Here is a 21003-nt window from a genome sequence, read left to right as displayed (position 1 = left end):
TACCCAACAATCAAACAAAAAAAGAACCACATGTCATCAAGTTCAAAATGTGTTGTTTGAGACAAAAACCAGTTTCTTTCATGGAGCTGAATGTGTAGCTCCTAACCTTTTCACCACGTTTCAGTAGGTACATTGGATAGAAAAGTTAAAACAACAAAACTCTCATTCTCATTAAGATCTGCACCCACTATTACCAGATTAGAGAGTAGTAAGCAGGCAGAAGTTGGGAGGTTGAAGAACTTATTCCAGAGACAGGCAAGGACAAATTCTGTAGAGAAAAGGCCTTATCAACAGAGCCAATAGAAATGGACCACAACACCATTGAAGAGGCTAGGGATTATCTAGGATTTCCTGATAAATTCTGAAAAAAAATCCAAAGACCAAGTGAATTCCCTTTCAGAACTAAAGTCCCTTAACAATTAAATGGAATGATATGGAACATTTAGGAAAACCCCAAAATAGAGAGCAGAGCTGGTGACCTTCAATGAAGGATACACATGGACTAGCTGAGGTCCTTCCTACTCCACTTTTCTCCCCCAACACTCACCAGGGCCTCTAGGCTATAGAAAAGCAGGTGGGACACTACCTCAGCCTTCGAGGTGGTCAACCAAGACCAATAAACAGGTTCCAAAACCTGTGGAGTGGGTATCAAGGATATTTTAAATACTTAAATGTACTATTTCTTTCTTTCTATTCTTTCTTTCTATTCTTTTCGGCAAAATTTCTCCCCAACATATGTCAGAATTCTTTTGGTGTATGGGTTTTCCCCAACATATGAGACAAAGGCAATGATTGAGTTATTCTTGGAAGTTGTTATTCACCTTTGCACTGAACTGTGGGAGAGGAGATATGTCTTGCTTTTACCATGGCAATCCTGTCTAGGGTCATGGGAGGATTCTCCCTGTTTGAGGTCTCTCTCCTTACCCTCACTTTCTCTTTATTCCCATCAACTTCTGCTCTTGAATCACTCAGCTCCAAATCTGGACAATACCCATTGTTTTCCTGGTACGGAGCTTTCCCTTCAGAATGCCTGACAAGCTGCTTGCCCCTGAGATACTCCCTGTGGTTAGCATTCTTGGTTGTCTTCCCACAGCCCTGGAGGCCCGCTGTGGACCTCACCCACATGTTGGTGGACTCCTGCTGAAGAGTTCCACAATAGGTTTTCTAAAGCTGCCCCAGTGGGAACTGAGCATGGAATCCTGGCCACATAACATCTCCCTTGTGCTGTCTTTTGGGATGATCTCCCCAGGCCAGCTCCCCTCCCTGCCATTGGATTTGGCAAACTTGGAGTTAGGCTAATGTTTCCCATTCCCAATTAAGGTCTGTCCATGCAGGGCAGCCTGGAGGGCCAGGGGTTTTCCCAGTGACTGCCCATGATAGAACTCCAGAGATGGAGTTGTCCAAGCAGGACTGGGATCCTGTGTTTCATTCCTAGAAAAGCCCACCAGTCAGCAAATTGTTATTCTCGCTCTCTAATGGATGCCTTAGGTATGCTATCATTCTCATTTCTAATGATTCCTGGGGCACTTGCATGCTCCCCATATTGTGAACAGAGGAGTTGCTGTCAGGAGAGAGGGGTCCATGTGGAGCTGTTTCAGCAGTTTTCTGGGGCTGATCTGGGCATTTTTAAATTTAAGGTATTTCTTGGTAGTGGGTAAAACAATGAGCTTTCTCGTGTACTTGTCAAAGGCAGTCTTTCAGCCACTTCCTGGTTAAGAAGCTGAAGATCTATTACTATACTTTGTTGTATGGCAACTTCAGCTTCTCTCGCCTGCTCATCATGTAGCACAGATTTCGGCCCCACTCTAGGTCTTGCTGAAGGTGCATAAGCATTCTCATGTGAGTATGAATACTTTCTGCCTTTGGCTACACTAGGCCTTTTCCTTTATCCTCCTTCGGAGGAAGTAATGGCTTATTGCGGTTACTTTTCCTCTTCAGTTTCCAGTAGTTATAAAGTCCACAGTTACTGTGGGCAGCCCAGTTCTGTGGCCACATCTCCACACTGACCAGGGTATAGAACTTCTCCAGTTCCCAAAGCTTCTGTGCTTGCGGGCTGGTCTTGCTTTTGGCCTGGCTCTGCTCTGCAGCCCTGTACAGGGGGTACTGGGTGTCCCTAGATTCTGCCTGTTTTGGCTATGCTTGAGGTAGAAAGACTTAAACTTCACTTCATCCCTCTCATCTAGGATGGTCTTCATCTCTAGGCTGTGCTCAAAGGCACAGATGACATGGAAATCAGCGATGCAGCTTTTCACTGAAGGCAAGCCCCTGTCTTTACCTTGCACAGGTAGCAGACTAAGGCCCACCAACAGGTGAGATGTGGGAGATCATTGCGATTGGTCCCATCCTTTCAGGACAACCAATGCTGACCTCTGGAATCTACAATGCACAGCTGACATGAGCTCATTTATTCCCTGTCCTTGTGGTCTTCCTGGCTCCACCTTCCTTTGGACATAACAGGCTTTGGGAATGAATGCCCAGGACATAGGAGCAAGCAAACCAGCTGCCTTCTGGCACTGTAAGGATGCCATATCAGGGCAAGGTTGCTGGCCCAGGGTGTAACCTGATGATGTAGTAGGGATGTGAAACAGAGGGGAGACTCCCAGGTAGGCAGCAAAAAGTCTCCCCAGGGGACATACAGAGATGTCATACTTATCACAAAACACGATGTCATTCTCTTCTTCACTGTCTGGAGACCAGGACAAATCACAGATCTCATCTTCATCATACTCTATGCCTAGCCCTTCCTCTGTCTCAATAGCATGGTTCATATTTTCATGTCATTAGCATTCCAGGACTTCTGTCTTTTCCATAAGAGTCTCATCAGTTGGCTCACAACCCATTTCTGCAAGGTCTTCATTAGTGCCTGGAGCCAAAAGATGTCCATGTCGTCTAGGTCATAGTGGCACACAGATGCCACCTGCTCCTTGATGTGGATATAGCCATGCTCTGTGGCCTCTGTGATGGAGCAGTAGATGTACTTCCGGGAGAGGATAAACAGAACGTCCTTTTAACTTCTGGACTACAATTCTGAGGGAAGGCTGTGGAAGAGTGTCTGTATTGGCTTGTACCTGGAGTCCCTTTTCCCATTCTTTTTTTCATGTATCCCTAAAGAGGTACCAGGATTAATGTGGTGAGAATCTAAAAGTTTCATGAGGTCATTCTGGAATACCTCAGTAGAATTCTTGTGTTCATTTGGGATTTTTGACTTGTTCCTCTATACGGAGCCAGCAAGGAAAACCAGTAAGGGAAGTGGAAGGAGTCTCATCAGAACTGACACTGCTGCTGAAAGTTCTATGACATTTCATTTTGGAACATCGTCAGAAGGCCAGGCTGGGAAGTGAATTTAAATCGGGGTTTGGCAAATGTTTTCAACCAGACACATCAACCTGGAGGATGATCAACACCGAGGCCACTATCTTCTCTTCTACTTTGACTCTTCCTCCCTTCTACTGGTCTAAGTTGGCACCCTCCTCTATGCAGTCATACAACTTACCATATAATTGGGACAGGAATGCACAAATAAAATTAAAGATGCATTCAGAACCTCCATTGTAAAGAGAGATGAAATCAATTGAATTCTCAATCCCAGTCGTGGCCAGTACTTACTAAATGCAGTAGAGCCAGCACAACCACCGCAAACATAATCATCCTTTACTTCCCAGAGTTAGAGAGGAGTCAGAAAAGAGAAGGCCACTGGGGACTTGCATCCTAAAGGGAGCTTAGTGTTAGCAATGAAGGATTATACCTTCCCTCCCCACGGAGGAGAAGAAGGGATTCTCTTACTTAAATGATGGAAAGACTCACACATAATTAGATGTTGGGGATGTCCACAAAGGGGGGGAAACTGGTCTATCTACTCTGTGGCTGGATGCTTGCTGAGCCATGAAATCTTTGGGCCCATCATGTTTCCTTAGTCCAGTGAAACAGACTACGGTGAAGGAGTTCAGCATCACTTAGAGTTGTAAATGTTGCATTCTAAGCACTGATGCCTACTGTTCTTCCAGAGATTTTAGAAGGTTCAGCGTTTATTTGTGCAGACATTTCTAGCATGGGTAGTGGATCGGGCAAGGAAAGAATTCCCAGCCTTGTTTTCTACAAAACTTGAAAGACCTCCATGGTTCCTATGACTCCATATGAAGGAAAACAGAGTTCAGAGGAGGAAGCAGAAGATTCAAAGTTGACCAAGTGATCGTTATACAATTAAAATGTAGCTTACAAGAAGGAAAGAGCTGAAGGAAAATGAGTGCTACTTTTAGAAGAGTTCTTACAGATGAACAGGACACAGTGAGCTGCATGCCAACTCAGAAAAACCACAGACAGTCTATATTGAGACAGCACATCAGCAGAGGCCACCAGCAGTAATGGAACCAAACCAAGTCAGAGAATGTCAGGGATGCCGCTACACCACTGATATGGGTGGTTATGAGTGGAGAATCCTCCCTCCTTTTCCTTCCCTCTCTCTCCTTCTACTTTTTTTTTTAAATCTTTATTGTTGAAAGTATTACATATGTCCCTTTTATTCTCCCTTTTTAAAAATATAGATATAATTGAGAAAGAAAATGCCAACAGATTATTTGTAGACAATAGAATAGGGGTTTGTGAATAAATGTGTGCTTGGGACTGGGGAACCAAGGTTGGCATGAAGGAATATGTTGACAAGGCGGAATAAATGCTCCTGGTGCCATAGCAATGGTCTAATAGGGGAAGACTGCCAAGCCCAGCCTAGATATTTTAGGCTCCAGCTATATGAACAGGTGTCCCCACATTGATGAAGGTGTTTACATCTAACAGAGGACAATTTAAACTTTAAGGAGACTCTAGCCTAAGGTACTCTTTTTTTAAAAGTAATGAAGCAGGGGAGAAACCAAGATGGCGGCATAGGTAAACACCGGAAATTGCTGCCTCCCACAACCACTTCAAAAATACAACTAAAAGACAAAACGGACATCATCCAGAACCACAGAAAGGCTGGCTGGGTGGAAATTCTACAACTAGAAGAAAAGAGAAAAGCACTGAGACTCAGAGGAGGTGCGGAAGTAAAGTGCAGAGGTATGGAGGCACACGCCGAAAGGGCTGGCAGCTGAGGATGTGGCCCACATGGAAAGGGCTGGCAGCTGAGGACAGGATGTCTTTTTCAATCGGGAGGGAGTCTCAAGCTCCCGACTGCTCTGAACTCCAGTTCCGGGTGAGTCTCTGGGGACCTAGACTCATATGGGGAGAAACTGGACAGTCTGGCATCGGGCAGAACTTGAGGCCCGCTTTTTCTCAAAGGTGCTGGCAGTGATTACTGGGACACTGAGATGTGGGGCCTTTTAGGGTAGGACTGGGGAGCAGCCATAGCTGCTTGCTCTACCCTGTTGATCCCCTGAGACCCCGCCCCACCAAGCTGTACACAGAGGCTTTGCATATGAAAGGCCTGGCCCTTTGCAACCTGAAATTTACCTAACAAGGTCTAAGGCCCCACAGCAGCTTGCATTGCTTCACAGCTGGGCCTTATCTGGGCCTCATTGGGGTTTGTAAGACAAACCCCAAACAAAGAAGAGGAATCTCTCCATAGCTCCTGCTGGGTAGCCTCAGGAAGAAGCTAAATTAGGACCTCCTTAGAGATCCAAGAGCCAGTGTACCCAGTGGTCAGAGTGGAACCATCAAGATTACAACTCCTCAGATCCATAAGGGACACACTCAGGGGGAAGACTCAGTGAGCACCAAGCCTCACTGAAGCAAGTCTTGCTCCAGAAGAGTGTCTCCAGCTCAGAAGTTCTCCCACTGCAGACACAGCTGATTCTCACAGCCAATTGGCCTGGAGGTCAATTCCTCCCAGTGATACCTACAACTATCAAGGCTTAACTACAACAAGTCTGTGCACAAAGCCCACAAAGGGCTGCGCCAAGAGTGTCCACCTCAGGTAATTGGGGAGGCTGAGCCACTGGGCCGTATAGGACACCTAGCACAGAAAGCCACTCTATCAACACAGGGAAGCCTAAAAAATGTGGAGACAAAGAAACAGGTCACAAATAACAGAAATGGAGGAAAGCAAACTACTGGATATAGAGTTCAAAAGCACACTTTTAAGGTTTTTCAAGAATTTTCTAGAAACCGCCGATAAATTTAGTGAGACCCTCAAGAAATCTAGTGAGACCATCGAGGTTATGAAAAAGGACCAACTAGAAATTAAGCACACACTGACTGAAATAAAGGATATTATGCAGGGTTCCAACAGCAGACAAGAGGATCCCAAGAATCAAGTCAAAGATTTGAAACACGAAGAAGCAAGAATCACCCAACTGGAAAAACAAAAAGAAAAAAGAACCCAAAAATATGAAGATAGTGTAAGGAGCCTCTGGGACAGCTTCAAGTGTACCAACATCCGAATTAGGGGGGTGCCAGAAGAAGAGAGAGAGCAAGATACTGAAAACCTATTTGAAGAAATAATGACAGAAAACTTCCCCTACCTGGTGAAAGAAATAGACTTACAAGTCCAGGAAGCACAGAGAACCCCAAACAAAAGGAATCCAAAGAGGACCACACCAAGACACATCATAATTAAAATGCCAAGAGCAAAAGACAAAGAGAGAATCTTAAAAGCAGCAAGAGAAAGAAACTCAGTTACCTACAAGGGAGTACCCATACGACTGTCAGCTGATTTCTCAACAGAAACTATGCAGGCCAGAAGGGAGTGGCAAGAAATATTCAAAGTGATGAATACCAAGAACCTACAACCAAGATTGCTTTAGCCAGCAAAGCTATCATTCAGAATTGAAGGTCAGATAAAGAGCTTCACAGATAAGAAAAAGCTAAAGGAGTTCATCACCACCAAACCAGTATTATATGAAATGCTGAAAGATATCCTTTAAGAAGAGGAAGAAGAAGAAAAAGGTAAAGATACAAATTATGAACAACAAATACACATCTATCAACAAGTGAATCTAAAAATCAAGTGAATAAATAATCTGATGAACAGAATAAACGGGTGAATATAATAGAATCAGGGACATAGAAAGGGAGTGGACTGACTATTCTCGGGGTGGGAGAAAGTGGTTGTGGGGGGTGTGGTAAGAGACTGGACAAAATTGTACACCTATGGATGAGAATAGTGGGTAGCGTGGGTAAGGGCATAGGGTGGGGTGGGAACCGGGTGGAGGGGAGCTAAGGGGGGAAAAAAGAGTAACAACTATAATAATCTGAACAATAAAGATTTAATTAAAAAAAAGTGAAGCAGGAATTTTGGGGGAACATACGCAGGCTTAGGGATATTTTAGAATTGGGGTCCAAGGAAAAGCGTGGAGCTGCAGACTGGCAGAAGGTACATTTCCATAGCACAAGGAATTCAGGTGCAGTTACATCTCCATAAGACAAGGGAACAGCAACAGTTGGCATTTACACAAGACAAGGGAACTGGAAGTAGCCAAGAAAGGTCTATATTTACAAAATAAAGAGAAGGAAGCTCTTCATTCAGATGGAAAAGAAGAAATCCCAGAGAGAAGGAGGAGGAGAACCTCACATTTCCCATGTGAGGTTCAACCTTTGAGCCCAGCTCCAAGGAGAATATTGACCAATCAGTGGGGATATCAGGCACCAGGATCCCCAGCGTTTATAAGCCATAGGGAAAGGAACCCAGTGGGACTCTTCGCCCTCCCTACATGGGAGTCAGTTCTGTGGGACTCTTTCCCTCCCCTTTGAGGGAGTCTGTACTTGTTCTTCAATAAATTTCCCCCTTGCTATACCATTTTCTGTCCGTGGATTCATTCTTGGATTCCAGTGGACAAAGAATCCGGGTTCCAGTCCAAAAATTAGGTATCAAAAGCATTAAGACTTCATTCCTAGCAGAAAGTATTAAAAGCAATCCTTTTAAAAGAAAGTAGAAAAGTTGCAGCAATTTCCAATTAAAAATTATAATTTCTGAGTAAAAATGTTAATAAACTAAACTAAATCAAACTAAAATTGTTTGATAGAACATAGAGTTTCATTAGTTAGCTTTATAAAAAAATACATTTTAAAGTTCTGAATAATGGAGCATAACATTTTGTAATTATAGCCCAAAGGTATTTTCCTGTTTATTATACAACAAATTAGATAATCCCATAATTCACTGTGGACATTAAATCTGTTTTAAATGAAAAGATGGACATTATGCCAAGTTATAGTTTGGGTACATAGCTATGGCTTAGAGACAAAATGGGATAGAAGACTTAGGAAGTATTAGGATAAAAATGGTAAAGAGTTAACTAAGTGCTATATCATATAAAGAAAGAGGAAAAGATGTTTTTCTGATCTGAATTTGAATTAATTGCACAAAATGACAAATAGAAATAAAAAAATAAAAGTGCAAAGAAAAAGCACAATAAAATACTTTTTAGTTTAGATGAGAACTTTATTAGTATCTATTTACTCTAGTTTGATTTTTTTTCCTCACGTCATTCACATTTTCAAGTTTAACTAGCAAGAAAAAAATGAAATATACATATAATTCAGATACCATTTCTTATGAGCCAGAGAGACAAATCCCTTCTATTAAATTCCTGAATTAAGAGAAAGGAATTTCATTATGTGGGAGGTATTCACCTCTTAATCACAGAGATGAGCCTTTGATGAGAAATCAGCTAAACAGTAGTTGTGCAATCACTGATGGGACAGCAGAAGTCACTGCTGGGAAAGCATAAGGAAGTCTGAAGATTCCAAGGATAGAGGGAAGGGCTCCAGCTCCCTTGGTGGAATCAGGGAATTTATGACTTCAGATAAAGGTGATGTGGTTTGGTATTTCTAACCCAGAAATATACAGCAGATAGTTCAAAAATGTTTAGTGGATCTATAGTCACAAATTTTATTAAGAAGAAGGAAAAGAAAACCAGAGAAAAATGGTTAGGGGCATCTTTACACAACAAAGGTTTAAAAAAAGTATTCTTTGTTTCTCTGTATGTTACTCTGGATTGTAATATTTAAAAAGCACTTAAAAATGTCGCTGTCCCCCTGCTGGAAACACTGCTGATTTAAATCTATAACTTTCTCCATTCCCTTTTAGATTCTCATTTTAGCATCATAGAGGGTAAGTTTAAGAGTTCGTACAACTCCCCTTGCTGGCAGCAAATAAGAATTGCAGCTTTAATATGGATATGGAAAACTTCAGCATATTTATGCTTAAAATAATGGCTAAATATGAGATGAATTTTTAATTTTAAAAGCAAGATCTCTTCCAGCTCTGATCTCTAAGTTTGAAACATAAATTAAAATCATGAAAAATAATAATAAAATTTGTTGGAGATAATAATTTCTAGAAGACAGACCAATAATGAATTTAAATTTTTTTAAAGCAATTGATTTGATAGCTAGCTTCAAATGTTTATATTTTTAAAATATGTTTTAAAATAATGTTATGATCTTTTAGACTTTTAGATTGTACCTCTGCTTGCTGCCATTTTCTCTCTGTAAATCTATCATTATCTATGGCAGAAATAGGAGGTTGACCAGTCATTTAATGTGGTCACACACTTCGCAGCCCCTGGCTTGCAGTTACCCAGCAGTGATGGGTGTCACTTATTGGTCCACAAATACAAGATCCAGCCCATGACTCCCACATCTGTCTCCTCCACTGCTAGTGATACAGAATTTTTGGACTGGAACCTGGATTGTTTGTGTACCGGAATCAAAGAATGAATACATGGACAGAAGATGGTATAGTAAAGGTGGAGATTTATTGAAGAACAAGTACAGACTCCCACATGGGGAGGGGGAAAGTTTCCATGGTTTATAAAGGCTGCAGTTCCTGTGTCCTGATATCCCCTTTGATTGGTCAATATTCCCTGTCGAATTGGTTACTATACTAACTCCTGAGGCCCTCCTCCTTCATTGTCCTCCTATTTCTTCTGGGCTTTCTTCCTTCTTTATTTTATAAATATAGACCTTTTTTTTTTGGCTACTTCCAGTTCCCTTGTCCTATGGAAATACACCTGTTGTTGCTTCTTTGTCTTATGTAAATGCAACTGTTGCTACTTCCTTATCTTATGGAAATGTACCTTCTCCCAGTCTGTAGCCTGGTGTTTTTTCCATGGACCCCAATTCTAAAAATCCCCTAAACCTGCCTATATTCCCCTAAAATTCCTGCTTCACTAGGGTCACTGAGGAAGTCCCAGATAGTGTCCAATGGCCTAGGTAGTTGAGTATCTACCTGGAGCAGAGTCCCTCTGTGTACCTCCTCCTCTCATTAACCAACAGTGGACTTTAATTGAGTGAGAAATGCCTGTAAGAAGCTAAATAATTGAGGTTTTGAGGTTATTTTGTCCTGAGAATTATAAAGTAGTTGATGTTTTTAGATAAGTTGCAGCACATTAGGCACAATCCTTAACACTTTGTATGTCTCAATTCTTGTAAGAGTGAAAAGAAAAATGGGGGCAGGAGGGGGGGGGTGGCTTGCAACCTAGTTCAGTATCTGGTTAAAACTGTAGTCTTACTTCCCCACTCTGACTGACTTGGGCAGAGCTGTGTAGCATGTCTCCAAGGCCCTGCCAAGACTGACTTGGGTGGAGCCACGGGGACCCTCAGGGGCTCACCACAAGAGGAGATATATAGGTCAGAGCCTCCCTACAAGTTCAGTTCAGGCTTTGGATCTGGAATTCCCCTGGACTAGCAGATATTCGAAATAAAGGTTAAACTTTCCTCCCTCAGAGTGCTGGCTGACCATTCTCCCGTGCATTCTGCCACAACATTTGGTGTATTGGCAGAATCATCAGTTGAGCTGGCTCTTAGGCCACTGCTGATGAGAATGGACTTTGGGGCACTTGCTTTGGGCTCTGGGACCCAAGGAAGGTGTGCTACTGACGAAGCATTAGCTGGTTCCTGAACTCGTGGGGCTGGAAGGGACTGCAGCGACTCTGCACTCCAGCAGACCCAAAAGAGGCAGGAAACACCTTTCGGGGACTTCCTGGGAGGGAAGTCACAATCAGACGTCTGAAACTATGTTTTTCCCTGGGGGAAACAGGTCCGAGTTATGGCCTGTTCTATGGGACAGAAGAGGTGGCTGGCTCTTACCTAGGTAATTATTTGCCTCAGGATAGCTTGGATCATCTGGAGGAATGGCTTCTAGACGGTATTCACCATATTCACCAAAACTCAGACTGGCTAAGGGGTCGAGTCTGGCCTGCCTTTGAAAAGGTAGGAGAGAAGCATTCCTAGGCAGTTTTCTACTGCCTCTGTTCAGGGACTTGTTCTGTATCTCTGCGCAATTGAAACTAATTTGGTGAGTGCAGGGTATTCTGTGGTGTAAATGTGCCAAGCGCCAGTGTAAAAGTATTCATTTACTGTTTGGGTTTTATGTCTGTTTGTCTGTGTGTGTATTTTTAAAACCTTCTAAAACTCTCCCTTGTTTCTGTGGTGATTCAAAGTTTTTAGTGGGGATTGTTATCTGTCTTTATTGTTTAAATATGTCTCTTTGTTGTTTGTTTAAATTGTTTAGCTAGTGAAATTTCTGTTTGTGTCTCTTAAAAATTGTATTACTAATATGAGGAATGTTAATTATTTATATATCACCTAAAAATTAAGGTTAAGAGTTCTAACTAACTGTAAAGAAAGTATGGCTTTGGTGTAATGGAGGAGGGTAAAGAGAAATGTTGAAAGAAAGTTGAATAAATGACAGGCCAGTAAGCCAGGACAAGTAGAGTAGGGAAACTGAGATTGTTAAATAGAGCCTCCCTACAAGTTCAGTTCAGGCTTTGGATCTGGAATTCCCCTGGACTAGCAGATATTCGAAATAAAGGTTACAAGATGGAGGCATCTTGTAAATCCTATCTTCCCTAAATCAAGGACACTTGGGAGTAAATGATTTGCATTTTGTCTCCCTAAACAGAGATTAAATAGCTTATGTCAATGTACTCAGGGAGACTGATAGCAGAAATCTGATTAGTGTAATTTGCTGTCCACACCTAAGGACAAATGAAGTTAGAAAATAAGCCTTATTTTGATTAGTTCTTTTATTCAGGTATTTTTTTTAAAAGGATGCAACCCGGTCCCTCCCTGCAACATGAGTAATAGCTTCTCCTCTGAAAGGGCAAGGACTACGCCCTCCATCTTACCCTGGGTCCTCCATTTTTGGGCAGAGCCATGTGCTCGGCAAGGCTTCTTCCCAGAAGCCCAAGCCTCTGCTAGCCACACCCAGGATTTCTCTAAACTAACCAATGACAATCAAGGGAAGTGCATGCCATCGATATGACCACATCCTGTGTAACGAGACACCGACTTGTACCTGGCCAATCGGCAGGGCCCACGGTCCCCTCTTCTCCCCTTACTCCACCCCCCTATAAAACTCCTCTTCACACCGGGCTAGGTCTCTCACTGCCACCTGCTGCTGTGTCAGTAAGGAGGGTAGGGGAGCCAGACCCGGGTTTGAATAAAAGACTCTTTGCTTTTGCATCGGACTCGCTGGCTCCCTGGTGGGCTCTTGGGAATCTTGAAATCTGGGCATAACATCCTCAAACTCTACTGTCTTAGAATGTATGTTTAGGAATTTTAAAAAGGGGTTTATTGGGGACTACAGGGTAAAACTAGTCCCCTGGGAGTTAAAATGGATGTGTGAAATAGACTGGCCATCTTTTAGAGTAAGATGGCCACCGGAGGGCACATTGGATGTCCCCACAATGAGGAATGTTCACAGAATTACCACAGGAGACTCAGGTCATCCTGACCAGTTCCCTTATATTGACCAGTGCATAGAAATAGTAGGGCTTAAGCTGCATTAAATTTGGTTTTGTGTATATAAGGAAAAAGGGCAGGCTTCTCAGAAGGAGAATAAGCCTCCTATTCTTCAGAAACCCCCTGAGGAAGCCCTGCCAGTTCTACCACCTCCATATGCCAGGGAATTTAGACACAGACAGATGGGCCAGGGAGGCTCTCTCAGATGTGGAACCCAGATGGGACCCAAATTCAGAGGACAGGAGGGCCAGATTAGAGACATATTGGCTGGCCTTCTTCCAGGGGCTCTGGGCTGGGGCCAAGAAACCCACCTATATGGCCACGACCTCTGAGGTTTTCCAGAGGCCTAATGAAAGTTGGGCAGTCTTTTATGAGAGACTCTGAAGCATATCAAGTTTATACTCCCTTTGACCCAGAGATTTCAGAGAATCAAACTGTGGTCAATGCAGCCTTCATTAGTCAGGGTCAGCCAGACATAAGGAGAAAACTACAGAAGCTTGAAGGATTTGTGGGAAAGAATAAAACCTAGCTACTATAATAGCAAACAAGGTTTTCATTAATTGGGACAATGTGGCTAAAAAGAAGGCTGAGGAGAAACTAAAATGGAAAGTGACTCTGATTACTGCCCCTGTTATAGAAGCTAGCTCCCAGAAAAGGAAAGGGAGACAGCAAGGAGCCAAGTTAGGAAAAGGAAAGATGGATCTTAAATGGGACCAGTGTGCCTATTGTAAAGAATTAAGACACTGGAAGAATGAATGTCTGAGCTGCCATAAAAGGCAGGCAAGGCCATCCAAACCACCAGCTGCTATTGGCCAGAGTTGCCTGAGGCAGACCTCTTTGGACTGGCAGCAGCTCACTCTGACTAGGACAGACTGGGCTCTTACCAATGGGCCCCATGAACTCATGGTCGAAATGAAAATCAGGGGCCAGACTGTGAACTTTATGGTTGATACAGGAACAGAGCACTCGGTAGTTACTCAGAGGGTAGTTCCCCTCTCAGGACGGGAAGTCACCATTATTGGAGCTTCTGGGGACCACACCTGCAGACCATTCTGCTGTCCCCACCAATATCAGTTAGGCAGCCACCAGCTGGTTCAGGAATTTCTGTACTTGCCAGATTTCCCAGTCCCTCTAATGGGCAGAGACCTTTTAGCCAAACTGGGAGCAGAAATCACCTTTGCCCTGGACAGCTCAACACAACTGCATTTAGGTGAGGAGACCTCTCCAATGATCCTGTTTTTAGCAGTGCCTAGGGAGAAAGAATGGAGACTTTATACTTCCTAGTCAAAGGGCTCACTATTAGAGCCTGAACTAGAGAAGGAATTCCTGCTGGTCTGGGCAGAAAGAAATCCCCCCAGGCCTGGCTAAGAACCATGCCCCAGTGCTAACTGACTTGAAGCCTGGGGCATAGCCTGTAAAACTTCACCAGTATCCAATTCCAAGGAACGCATGCCTAGGTATTCAGGGCCACCTAGAACTACTGCTTCAATGGGGACTTCTTAAGCGGCGTCAGTCTCCATGGAACACCCCCCTCTTGCCTGTCAAGAAGCCTGGGTCCAATGATTACCACCCAGTACAAGACCTACAAGCTGTTAATGAAGCCATTATGATCCTGCATTTGGTGTTGCCGAATCCATACACCCTCCTGGGACTCATTCTGTTGGAAGCGGAATGGTTTACATGTCTAGATCTAAAAGATGCCTTTTTCTGCCTTCAGTGGGCACCCTCCAGGCAGCCCCTGTTTGCCTTTGAGTGGGAAAACCCAACCACAGGGGTTAAGGAACAGTTCACCTGGACCAGACTGCCACAAGGGTTCAAGAACTCCCCAACTCTTTTTAGTGGAGCACTAGCAGAAGATTTGTCCAAATTTCCAGGATAAGACATGGGGTGTGTTATACTGCAATATGTAGATGACCTCCTACTGGCTAGCTCCACCAGAGCTGAGTGTTGGAAGGAACACGAACGCTTCTAAGACTGAACTGAAACAGGTTACCGGGTATCCAAAAGGAAGGCTCAAATTTGTCAGAGGGAAGTCAAATACATAGGTTTCCAAATTACACAAGGGAAACGAAGACTAGGAATTGAAAGTAAGCAGGCAGTATGTGCTATACCAGTCCCAAGCACCCGGCGACAGATTCAGGAATTCCTAGGGGCAGCAGAGTTCTGTCAAATTTGGATCCCAGGATTCTAAGATCTAGCTAAGCCCCTGTATGAAGCCTTAAAAGGAGAGGAAAAGGCAGCCATTAACTGGGGTCTTGAACAGGAAAAAGCCTTCGTGACCATAGAGACAAAGCTCACCAAGGCACTGGCCCTTGGGCTCCCAGATGTGACATGGGACTTTAAACTTTTTGTTCACGAGAACAATGGAAGCTAAACATGGGGATCATGGGAAATTTAATAGCAATAGAGGAGACTTATAATCTATGGCTCATTGTCAAATTAGCTTTTCACATAATAGCTGGTCAGTAAATGTTTGTGAGGAAAATGTAGAGGAGGGGATCAGAAAGGAAAGGTGAAGAAAAACCAAAGAATATAAACAAAAGGATTACAGGGCAGACTCCCATCTTTGAGGATAGGGTACTCAGACTCTATGAAAGAGGTGGGGCTTGAGCATGAACTTGATGGATGAGTAGGCTTTTATATTGACAGAGAGAGTGGGCCAGGGTATTTCAGGTGAGTGGAGCAGCAGAGACACATGAATAGACATGAAACATCTCTAAGGAGAGTGAGTAGTCTTAGTTTAGCTGGGACAGAAAACTTATGTGTTATTGAACCTTGTGAAAAAAGGCAGGTAAGAATAATTGTCATCAAATTATGAAAGTCCTTATCAAGGAAAATGCAGTTATTTTATAGGCAGAAAGACATTCTTCATGTTTGTAGAATATTGAGCTGTCAGTGAAATATAGATAATGCCTAAAGATCTAGGCAGAGAGTGATCATTAATACACACACATAGGCACATGTGTGCATATTATTTTATCTATGGCAATCTTTCTATGGCGTCTGCATATATGTTTTCTCAAATTTTATCTGAACTACTATCAAAAGTTATATCTATTAACAGTGTTTATGCTATTTCATTCTCTTGCTTTCTGTATTCTTTAATTTAAAACAAATGAGATACCACAGACAAAGTAAGTGAACATAATTTTTACTGGAGAAATATATGCATATGGGTCGCATAAAATACACAAAAGAAATTACCATCTTTACCCCCAGTCCAATTCCCCAAAGGTAAGCTCTTTTAACTGCCTCTTTTAGTCTGGAGTGATAATTACTTTCATTATTTTAAATGATATGCTTACCTTATTTCTTGACTAATAAAATTTTTAAATTGTCTTTTGACTTCTTAATACAAAATAAGACAATTTATCTCATGATATTCCATTTTTCTTGATTTGATATTTTACATCATTATTTTAGTTTTTAAAACTACTTTTGTAACTCTTAATAATATTATTAATTTCTCTTTATTTTTCCATCAACTCTGACAATACTTCTCTACTTCCCCATTGTGAGATAAGCCCTTCTCTCCACAAGTTCTCTTTTTCCTAAAAGTCCAACTTCCACCATAAATTTGTCAAGATTATTAACATTTATAACCTCTCCAGTAACTCTAACCAAGTCTTTTTACCTTTTGACAATATATTGATGGTAAAATTTGAAAAACCAATAACCAGTCTTTACACTGGTCTGATCATACCCATATAAATCAGTGCAAAAAGTTGTATGCTCAAGTCAGTTTCCACTTTTTAGGCCCAATGCCTTCACCTCTTGATCACCCTACAAAAATGCTTTTAGAGTTAAAGCCAATTCAATTTTCCTTTTAAACACTTCATCAATTATTAAGTTCATGTCTCATAATTTTGTTTTTTATCTTGACAATGAATTTCATGATCAGGGTTTTTTGTTTGTTTTCTGTGAGGTTTTTAATTGCCTTTTTTTTTTTTTTAACTTGTGTTGGTTATATTCATTATACCCTGTTTTTTCCTTTGTTCTTATATTGTGCACTTAATATGTTCTGATCTCTAAAAATATTAGAGACCTTCTAAATATCTTTCTCTAAGATCTGTGTTCTGGTTGTTATCCTCTTTCCTGCTATTGATTTTCCTCATATGCTTGGTAATGCTTGATTATCCATTCAAGATTAATATAGAAGAAGGGTAGCTGGTATGAGTTTCCCTGCTATTTCATTTATCAACTGAAGTTTCTCCCTGTGAGGGAATTATAATTGGCAGCTCTGCAAGGGGCTGATCCAGGCAAAGAGAATGACTGGATCTCTAATTAACTCTGAGCATATCAATATAGTCCACTCTTCCTTGCTGTAGAAGAAGGGGATAGTGAACATGTGTGATTATTATTTTTTTCTTTTTTCCCCCACATAAGCAGGACTGCTCTGGTAGCCCTATGGCTAAGAGGTTTTCCTTTAGGGAAAATGGGTCAGAATCCTTTCTCTGACTATAGCCCTCCAAATTCCAGAATGAGGGGGTTTTTTAATGGTTGGGGATCTAACATCCCTATTGGAATCTATGACTTTCTCCCTATACTTTGGTTAAGTTTCTTTAGAGAATAGACATGCAATACTTTGCCTGAAGAGAATACCAACTGTCTGGGCTCTGTTCTGGGTTGAATGGGCACATAGACTGGTACAATGGTCCCATAAAAGGTCTTTATTGACTCCCTTGTTTCAACTGCATTTCCCGTTTCTATACTTCAGCTTTAGCTAATTCTAAACTCTGAGTCCCTTAGAGGTCCCACTAAACAGATATTACTCCCTGATAACATTTTAGGCGGACTCTACCCATTGTCTCATTTTAAAATTCATTTCTATCCTTTCTTTATTTCAGACATTAAAAAAAAATATATTTGTTCACTTTCAACAGTTATTCCCAGTCATCATCTTGTTCTTTCAGATGCCATTGGTATATTCTTTGTGTACTTTATACCTACACCACCTCATCAACTCAGCCTGCTACTGTTGGTGTTTGAAAAAAAAAAAAAAGATGAGAAGCAAACAGGGATGTCAATCATAGTATCTTCTATTTTGCAGAGATATTACACATTTTAGATCTCCGATTACAGGTTTCCAAAAGGAATATCAGTATAAAGAATAAGAAGTAGAGGTTGCTACTTGAGGAGTCAAATGGTATAAAGGAAATGAAGACATAGTGGTAATCAGCTATTGATCATATTTCGTAACGCCATAAAGAGAATTGGGCCAAGCTGACTTTTGATGAAGGAGATGCATTTGTAGTATTTTTAGAATCCTTAATTATTGTCTTTTCAACTGTATCTGGTTCAGTGGTTGCTCTATTTCAAACTTGCTTCTGCACATTCAGTTTCCTGACTCAGTGTCTTGAAGAAGAATGTTTCTTTCACATCTCTACTTGGTGTCTCCACAAAGAATTTAACCAGAGTTTTGGTTTTATCCCCACCATCTATGTTATTACAGAAAGGATTGTAGAACACTGATTTCTTTTTCTAACCTCTTAAAATCCCGTTGGATTTTTAATATGCAATTCCCAGTGTTTGTCAGTTTAGTACCATCTGCAAATTAGTTAATGTGCAGTTTAGCCTTTCTTTGAAATCAGTAATTAAGATGTAAAGTAAGACTGAGCCTGAGACTAATTCCCTGGGCTTCCCACTGGGACCTCTCCTGAGCCTAATAACTCTTTTATCATCACCTCTGGTTTATCTGCTTTCAGCCAAGTCTCAGGCCATTTTACTAGGTATACAATTAAGTCGATTTATTAGTTTACTGCATTAATTTTATTTTTAAAATGTTGTCAGATACACATACTTATTTTGTTTAGCTGTATATGTACTTGCATTGGAGTAGCCAAAGAAGAGGAGAATATTTTTAGTCAAGCTAACCTTGGTATTTTCTGATAGACAATCAGTCTGGAGATATACAAAGATTGTTTCTTAATATTAGATCTATTATTTAACTGCAGCCAAAGTCCAGCATCAAAAGTATAATTTTATAATTAAATGATATTTTTCTTCTATCTTATTTATTTTTAATATATATATATATATAGTTTGTTTTCTAGTATCTTTCCACTCCTTTAGGATAAAAACAACAAAAAATAACTCTAGCTTAGTAAATTTATTCACTTATTCCCCAATCAACCATAGGACAATTTTTTGTTTTTGAATCTTTGGCCTTTTCTATTAGCTGCCAATTATCTATGTCTCAGACTGACATTCAAATAATTAAATATTCAGGTGCACTGATCTTGCCACCAAGAGTTTTATGAGCATTTGAGAAATTTGTTTAAATTTAATTGGGAAATTAAGCCATGGGACAACGTTACTGCAAAGCTATACTGCTGTGTTCTGAATAACTAGACTAATCTAGGTCTAGAAAAGCACAATAGGACATACAAACGCCCAAAGAACTCAAAATTGTGCTTTTAGTGACTGCCAAATTCTGAGATACTTTAATCTTCCCATTCGCAGGCCGACTCTTCCTTCTTTTTGGTGTACAGATTAGGTTCTGGTTTATAATCTAAATGTTCTTAATGATTTCTAGCCCCTGCCTCTTCTCTCTGCTTCTCCTCTTTCTTTTCAGAACTCACTCATGTGTTTTATTACTTGTGTGTTTACAAAATATATTGCCTTTTTTTTTTTCCCTACAGCATCAGATAACACTCCCAGAACTCTGAACATCCTAGATGTTGATTTCTCTGTTCCTGGGAAACACATCCAGACAAGCAGTAAACATTGTTATTTCACTATAAGTACTTGAGAGTTTATGGTGTATACATGACTGTAGAATGATTATTCTTTTCCCCAGATGGTTTTTAGCTACCTCCTGGCAGAAATAACCAAATGAATGGGCCTTTTGCACTTCACATTTTCTTGAAGACCTGCTTCACGTAACTGAAATTTGCCAAAAGAGAAAGGAAAAGAAAGAAAGAAAGAGAGAAGAGAAACTGAGGGATAGAGAGAGGAAAGGATAAAGAGAAGAAGGAAGGGCGGAAAAAAGCTTGAGAGTATGTGGACTTGTTTCTAATTTTGAACTCAAACTTTCCCAGCTGTTTTCTATTATCAGTACAGTTAAGACACTTAAAAAAATTTCCTGGATTCTTCTTGGGTGAAACATTTCACAGCTACACAGTCACATTTCCTACTTTTTGCCTTTTTAGCAAGTAGAGCAATTAACTGAAGACCAGTACATGGCTTTAAGATAAAATTATGCATGTTTAAGATTTCTGAAATCACAAATCTCTTGAGATAGATACAGAAGTATTAGGTTCTTTTTTAAAAGATAGAAGCCTTTTAATTAGGAATTTAAGTAAAATTGAAAAGAGTTTTGTCAATGGTGTTCTCAGCTCTGCTATTCCTTGTGACTTTCTCCATCAGATCTAACAATCCTGATTTTGGCTTGTTATTATTGTATTCTTGGTTTTGATTATATATTAATTTAGTCTTCTCCCTGCTATTTTACATTGATGATGACTTACAATAAAGCTCTACTAAACCTAAATACAATATGTAAGAATAATTAGCATGCTGCTTTGTTTCTCCATGCATATTATGGGAATAGCATACATAGGCATTTATGAAATGCATAATCCTGAATATCACTTTAAAAACATCTTATAGCCCTACCCGGTTTGGATCAGTGGATAAAGCATCAGCCTGCGGACTGAAAGTTTCCTGGTTCGATTCCGGTCCAGGTTGCAGGCTCAATCTCCAGTGGGGGCGGAGAGGGTGGGGGGACACAGAGGAAGCAGTTGATCAATGATTCTCTCTCATCATTGATGTTTCTATTTCTCTCTCCTTCTTCCTTACTCTCTGAAAATAATAAAAATATATTAAAAAAATAAAAACATCTTATAATTGCTTATTTTCTTCAGATAATCTGATAGGCTAAATTAGAATATTGGGATAATAGTGTTCTAAATAGGTAAGTAGAATTTGTATACCTGGTAAATAAGTATTTTCTACTTCTAGCTGTATCAAAGGATTTGGGGAACAGACCTTTGACAAAAATTTTTGGTCCATGATGTTGAATTAAACTATGATCTTACATGTATCTTAGTTGGGTATGCCATTAAAATAAAGTACTTTTGTCGGGTAGGCATGGCTCAGTGGTTGAGCATCGACCTATGAACCAGGAGGTCACAGTTTGATTCCAGGTCAGGGCACATGCCCAGATTGCTGGCTGGATCCCTAGTGTGGGGCATGAAGGAGGCAGCCGATCAATGATTCTCTCATCATTGATGTTTCTATCTCTCTCTCCTTCTCCCTTCCCCTCTAAAATAAATAAAAGTATATAAATTAAATATAATAATGTACTTTGGAAGCTATAAGGCA

The 21003-nt window shown here is 40.9% G+C and overlaps 1 pseudogene; it reads right to left on the bottom strand.

The window, feature by feature from the left end:
- Positions 1 to 817: 817 nt before the first annotated feature.
- Positions 818 to 3305, bottom strand: LOC118649977 (annotated as a pseudogene).
- Positions 3306 to 21003: the final 17698 nt, after the last annotated feature.

Source organism: Myotis myotis, unplaced genomic scaffold (assembly GCF_014108235.1).
Source record: "Myotis myotis isolate mMyoMyo1 unplaced genomic scaffold, mMyoMyo1.p scaffold_m19_p_3, whole genome shotgun sequence".
Taxonomy (NCBI): domain Eukaryota; kingdom Metazoa; phylum Chordata; class Mammalia; order Chiroptera; family Vespertilionidae; genus Myotis; species Myotis myotis.
The sequence above is the reverse complement of the archived record's forward strand: the minus strand, read 5'-3'. Positions and strand labels throughout refer to the sequence as shown.